This window comes from Orycteropus afer, unplaced genomic scaffold (assembly GCF_000298275.1).
Source record: "Orycteropus afer afer isolate SDZICR_OR568_19922 unplaced genomic scaffold, OryAfe1.0 scaffold00113, whole genome shotgun sequence".
Taxonomy (NCBI): domain Eukaryota; kingdom Metazoa; phylum Chordata; class Mammalia; order Tubulidentata; family Orycteropodidae; genus Orycteropus; species Orycteropus afer.
The window spans coordinates 9,739,541-9,746,401 of NW_006921700.1; positions in this window are offsets into that span (position 1 = coordinate 9,739,541).

The window sequence follows — 6,861 nt, forward strand, 5'->3', positions numbered from 1 at the left end:
CAAAGAAGTATTCAGGTATTTGTCTTCAATCTCATTAATTTTGTCTTCCATCACATCAGTTCTTCTCCTTTGCCCTTCCAATGTGTTATCTATTTCTGACAATTTAGTATCAGTCTTCTGGATTTCTATCTGTAGATTTAGAATCGTTTCTAATTTTTCATTTAATTTGTCATTTTGTTCTTGTATTTTCTTCCCAAATTCTTGTTAGGTTTTTTCTGTGTTTTCTTTGGTCTGCCTCTTTATCCTTTGAAGATACATAAATATAATTCTTTTGAATTCCTTATCAGAGAGTTCCAATGCTGCTTCTTCCTCAAGGATTTGTTCTGGGTCTGTATCCTGTTCCCTTGTTTCTACCACTTTATCTTGCTTTTTGTGTGGACTGTGATGAGCTGTTGTTGTCCCTGAGACATTGTGGTACTGTATTAATATCTCTGTTAACTGTTTGTGAAGAGCAGCTAAGTGTGATTCAGGCTCTTGTTGGTGGTTTTTTATCATTGGCTCAGTGGTGGAGAAGGAGGTGGTGGCTTTTGCTCAGTAAGTGAAGTTGCAGGAGGTGTGGTTGTAATTGTATTTTTTGAGGACTTTTGCTGTCTCCCACTCAGTTAGACAAAAATTACACTTGAATAACCATCAAAAAACTAAAAGCCTATGGACAAAAATACACCATGTAATCACACAGGAATAGTAATCAAAAAAACAAAAAAAAAGGGAGACAAGAAGGAAAAAACAAGAAAACCTGCAATATCTGGGAATAGGACAATAAGACAAAAAAGGTGGAAAAGGAGAAAAATGAAGAAAAAAATGGGGAAAAAAAAAGACAAGGAATGGGGTTAACCACAAGAAAAAAAGGGGGGGAAAATAAGAATTTAAATTAAAACAAAAAAAAAAAATTTAACCTGGAACAGAAAAGAAAAAAAAATGATGTAAACTAGGACCTGGGAGGGGAAGACTAGTAAAAAGGACCAAATTATTGATAATAATAGTCGTTTAAAAACAGACCAATACAAGCAAACTAAATACCAGAAAGAAGAAAGAGAAAAAGAAAGAAATCAGCAGAAGATAGGGCAGGACACCCAGCCTCTGTCCAAGCACATAGATTGGGATGGAGTTCCTGCAGGCCCAGAAGGTGGGTGGGAGTGGGGAGTGGCCACACCTCTGTTCACCAAGCAGGTGTGGGGTATAAGAGTAACAAGAGGAATGTTGTACCTTTTCAGTCGTGCAGGTCTGGAGTGTCCTTGGGGTTACTGGAAAGCAGAACCTCTTCTTAAGCCCCTGGAATCTCGCAGAGTGCTGTCTCTTTAAATATCCAAAATGGTCAAGTCGCTTGCAAATATTCAAAATGGCGGTGTGCTCCAGATAGTCAAAAGTCCACAGCTCAGCCCGACTTTCTCTTCACTGCCACTTCCCCTTTTATTCTACAGCTACCAGAACAGTCCTCCGTGCAGTCCCTGGCTAGTAAGGCTGATTTTTAGGTTAATTCTTAGGTCCTACCACCTCACAGGAATCTCCAAGCTGTCTGTACCATCAGGATCACTCAGGATTGCTGACACACTGCAAGTCAATATGTCTCTCTCTCTCTTTTTTTTTTTTTTTTTGGTATTTTCATGCAAATTCTTCTGCTAGTTGGGGTTTAGTCCACTTTTGTATTCTTCCCTTTAAGGCTCAGGGGTCCAGGATTATCTCCTCTGTCTGTGCTAATTGGTTTCCTTTTTCTTTGTTGAAGAGGGTCTGTGCAGACTGCCTGCCTATTCCGCCATATTGGAATCTATTTGAAAAATTCAATCTTTGAGTTGCAATATTGAAAGATTCTATGGGGAAAATATTGAGTGATGCACAAAATGTCAAAAGAAGGTGGAAAGAAAACACAGAGTCACTGTACCAAATAGAATCTGTCAATATTCATCCATTTCAGAAGGTGGAATATGCTCAAGAACCAAGGGTATTTAAGGAAGAAGTTGAAGCTGCACTGAAGGAATTGGCATAAAACTAGTTTCCAGGAATTGAGAGAATACCCATTGAGTAAAGATGTCTCATTGAAGACTAAGATGCTCCTAACCCAAGCCATGGTATTTGCAATCACCTAACATGAATGTAAAAACTGGACAATGAATAAGGAAGACCAAAGAAGAGTTGTTTTTGAGTTGTGGTGTTGGCAAAGAATACTGAAAGTACCATGGTCTTTCAAAAGAACTAACAAATCTGTGCTGGAAGAAGCAACCAGAATGTTCCTTGGAAATAAGAATGGCCAGATTTCACCTCACCCACTTTGGTCATGTTGTCAGAAGAGACCATTCCTTGGAGAAGAATATCATGCTCGGTAAAGTGGAGGGTCAACGAAAAAGAGAAAGGCTCTCAACAGGATGGATTGACACAGTGGCTGCAACAATGGGCTCAGGTATAGCAAGGATTGTGAGGCTGGCCCAGGACCAGGCAATGTTTCCTTCTGTTGTATATAGGGTTGCTATGAATCAGACTTGACTTGATGGGACCTAACAACCACACCCAAAGAAAGATGATTTAACAGATTCAGAAATTATCAAACATTATCAGTAACATCACATGCAAGTGAATTTTAGCTGAGATAATTCAAAAATGGTTGCAGCAGTATAATGACAGAGAACTGTAAGAAATTGAAGCTAGTTGCAGAAGAGAATGTGGAATGAGGGATATTATTGTTGATGTCAAGTGGATTTGACTGAAAGTAAATTATACCAGAAAGATTTTTACCTGTGTTTTATTGACTATGCAAAGTCATTCAACTGTGTGGATCATAAGGTTTTTATGGGTAACATTGTGAGGAATGGGAATTCTAGAACACTTTTTCATGTTCGTGAGGAACTTGTACATAGAGCAAGATGTAGTCTTTCAAATAGAACAAGGGAATAATGCCTGGTTTAAAATCAGGGTAGGTGTGTGTCAGGGTTTTATCCCTTCATTTACATATTCTATCAGTATGCTGAACAAACAATCCAAGAAGTTGGACTATATGAAGAGGAACATAGCATCAAGATTAGTAGAAGACTCATTAACAACCTGCAATATGTTGATGACACAATCATGTTTGGAGAAAGTGAAGGTGACTTGTAGCATTAAATGATGAAGATCAAAGACTAGTCTTCAGTATGGATTACACCTCAACATAAAGAAAACAAAAATCATCACAACTGGACCAATAAGCAACATCATGATAAATGTGGAAAATATTGACGTTTATTCTGGTTCCCTAGTGCTGCTCTGACAAGAATATTCCACAAATGGAATGGCCTTAACAAACAGGAGTTTACTCTTACAATTTGGAGACTTTATGTCCAAGTCCAAAGTACCAAGGTCTAGGGGTTGAGTGAAAGCCCCTCAGCCTTGGGGTCCAGCTCTGCCTCCTGCTCCCAGTCCACTGAAACTAAAGGCATTTCTTCACTCAGACAGCTGCTGGCTGCTGAGGCTAAGAAGCCCAAGGATGACAAGTAAAAAGGCACAGTCCTGATGTTACCAAACCACATAGCAGGCCATAAATTTAAGTCCATTGTAAGTCCCAAGTCAGCAGAGTATGGCAGGCTGCTGAACAACAACACAGCTACATGCAGGGTCCAAACGTGCCATAGACTAGAGACCATTCCCAAAGCTGCTTCTTATATACAGGAAGCAGACCACATCCCTTAAAGCAGCTACTCAGATGCTTGGGGTAGGTCCCACCATGGAGTTGATTGCCAATTTCATCATGGGGAATAACTACCACCAGCTGCCCACCATTCAACCAGGCCCAGCCAAGTTGACACACAAATATAACCACCACAAAATTGTCAAGGATTTCATCTTATTTGTATGAACAACAAATGCCCATGGAAGCTAGAGTCAAGAAATAAACCAATAAATTTTATTTAGCTAAGCTGTTGCAAAAGACCTCTTTGATGTTTTTAAAATAAAGATGTCACTTTGAGGAGTAAGGTGCTTTTGACCCAAGTCATGGTGTTTTCAATTGCCTCATACACATATGAAAAACGGGTCAATGAATGAGGAAGACCTAAGAAAAATTGGTGCTTTTGAGATATTGTGTTGGCAAAGATTGTTTAATGTACTGTAAACTCAGAAGAATGAACAAATATGTCTTGGAAGGAGTAGAGCCAAAATCCTTCTTAGAAGTGAGGATGGTGAGATGTCATCTCATATACTTTTGATGTATTTTCAGGAGGGAGTCTAGGGAAGAACGTCATGCTTGGTAGAGAGTCAGCAAAAAAAGGGAAGACACTCAATAAGATGGATTAACACAATGGTTGCAACAATGAGTTCAAACATGGCAATGATTCTGAAAATGATGCAGGACCAGCCAGTGTTTTTTTTTTTTTTTTTTTTTTTTTTTTTAATCTGTTGTACATAAGGTTGCTATGAGTCAGAACTGATTCCATGGCACCTTACAAAAACAACAATTTCTACGGAAGCAGACTGTCACATCTTTCTTCTGAGGAGTGGCTTCTGGGTTCAAATTGCTGACTTTTTGGTTAGCATTTGAGCACTTAACCACTGCACCATCAGGATTCCTTGATATATTCATGAGATATATCTAAAATAGAGTGATAATGAAAATATAGTGAGTGGTGTATGAAATTATACAAGGCAAATACTCACATAAATAAATAAGGCTTCTATTTAAATACCAAAAATTAGAATTTACTTAAAAAAGCATTAAACAAACAAACAAAAAGGCACTTTATAAACACTAATAACAGGAACATACTGAAAGAAGAAATTTCAAGAAATAAAGGGAGACATAAAATTGCATCAATAGTGTGAAATTTTATTTCCCAATTCTCGGTCCATGAGAGAGCACATAAATGATTAAAAAAAAATAAGGGTAAAGACAACATTTATAAGATAAATTTTATTATTATATAAATAATCATATATATATATACATATACACATACATATATATTAATAAGCAATATATGTTAGATATTGTAAAAATAGTGTGGGGAGGTATCTGACCTCCTCTTACTTCACAAGGTGGGAGAAGAATCAAATCAACAGCCCAAGGCTGATCAGACATGCCTCTTTCCTCTAACCTTTTTACCAATTCTGACACCAATTGTCCCTCCCAGGCACTCTCTACTTCTCTACTAGGTTTGGTAATCCATTGCAATGTTCACACAGAACTCACAGATAATACTTATGATTATGGGGTTTATGAAGAAAGTTACAGGTTACAGTTCAGAATAAAAAATGAGTCAGGATACAGTTCTTCAAGCAGGACAATGTCTTCTCGGTAGTGCCCCAGGCAAGCTTTCTTCTGGCCCTTGGCCACTTGGTCGTGCAGTCGCTTGGTCTGTGCTCTGTTGCTGCAATTGTTACAAAGCTTTTATAGCTCTGCCAGTAAGTGCCCAAGGCACCCCCACTCAACCAATAAGTCTCAGCCAGTAGGCACTCAGCTCTAGCCCTGTGGATCAGCAAACCTAGCCTCACCAGATGGTGGGAGTTACCACACTCTGCCAACAGGCCTTGTGCCTGGAGGTGCTCCATTCATGCTGAAAGCCCATCACCTGGTCTCCTGGTTCTGCTGCCTCTGCTGCCACTACTTCTCTGCCACCACTTCTTGCTGTCTCTCACTGTCTCTCTGGTGTTACAGCCCTCTCTGTCTCCTGGGTGAAGGAAGTTCCCAATACAGAGACCCCTTGATTCAAAGGACGCACTCCACTATTGTCTCTTCTTCTTAGTGGTAGTCAGGTCCCCCTTTTCTGCCTCTAGGATGTCTCATTTTAAGTCTAGCAGGATGACAAAACTGCTCAATCCCCACATTAGGGTTCTATACACTTTATTTGCATAGGCTCACTCCCACAAGTGTGTCATGCCGTTTTTTTACAGTATTGTTACCTATTCAATCCCTTTGATTGGCCTCAAGCTCCTGACATTTGCATAGCCTTACCCAGTCATTTGGAACGTTATAGACTGTAGCTAGAAGAACCATATTAAGTAATTAACTGCACTGCAGATATACAAATTTATCTTGTATAAATAAAATATATTTTTACATGTAATAAATGTCTCTCTATATTATTTTTATGTATGGCAAGTTATGTATCCTCATATTAGAGAATAATAGCTTTATTCACCAATAAATAGATAGATAAATCAGTAAAAAGATAGATGATAGATAAAGGTAGAAATATATATATATAGATAGATAGATAGATAGATAGATAGATAGATAGATAGATTAGGAGATTTATTACAAGGACTTACCGATTGTAGGGACTGGCAAGTCTGCATCTACAGAGTTGGCTTGCTGGCTGATGAAGAAGTAGAATGCTTTATCTTTCCCTTCAGAAACACTTTAACAAGGTGTAGTCCTGAAGTCTTAAGACAGTTTATCTTCTTCCTATGTTCAAGTGCTCTGCTGCTAATGAAACAGTTCAGTGATTTGAACCCACCAGCCTTTTTGCAAGAGAAAAGACCTGGTGATCAGCTCCCATAAAGGCTATGGCCTAGGAAAACTGATGGGACAGTTCTATTCTATTGTATAGTGTCCTTATGAGTCAGAATTGATTCCACACACAACAGGGAAGTATCAAGTTTGTTCTTGAAGTCTTTCAGCAAGACTTCTTGAAGTCTTTCAATTGTATGAGGCCCACTCGTATTATCAAAGATAATCTTCTTTATTTAAAGTCTACTGATTGTAGATATTAACCATATCTACAAAATATCTTCACATCACCACCTTAATTACTGTTTAAATAATTGGGTTGTGTAGCATAGCTAAATTAACACATAAAACTATCACAGTATAGAAAAAGCTATTTAAATATAGAACTCTTGGGTCAATGTAGAAGTAAAAACTAACTTTGTGAAATTCCTGGAAAATTATGGTACTGA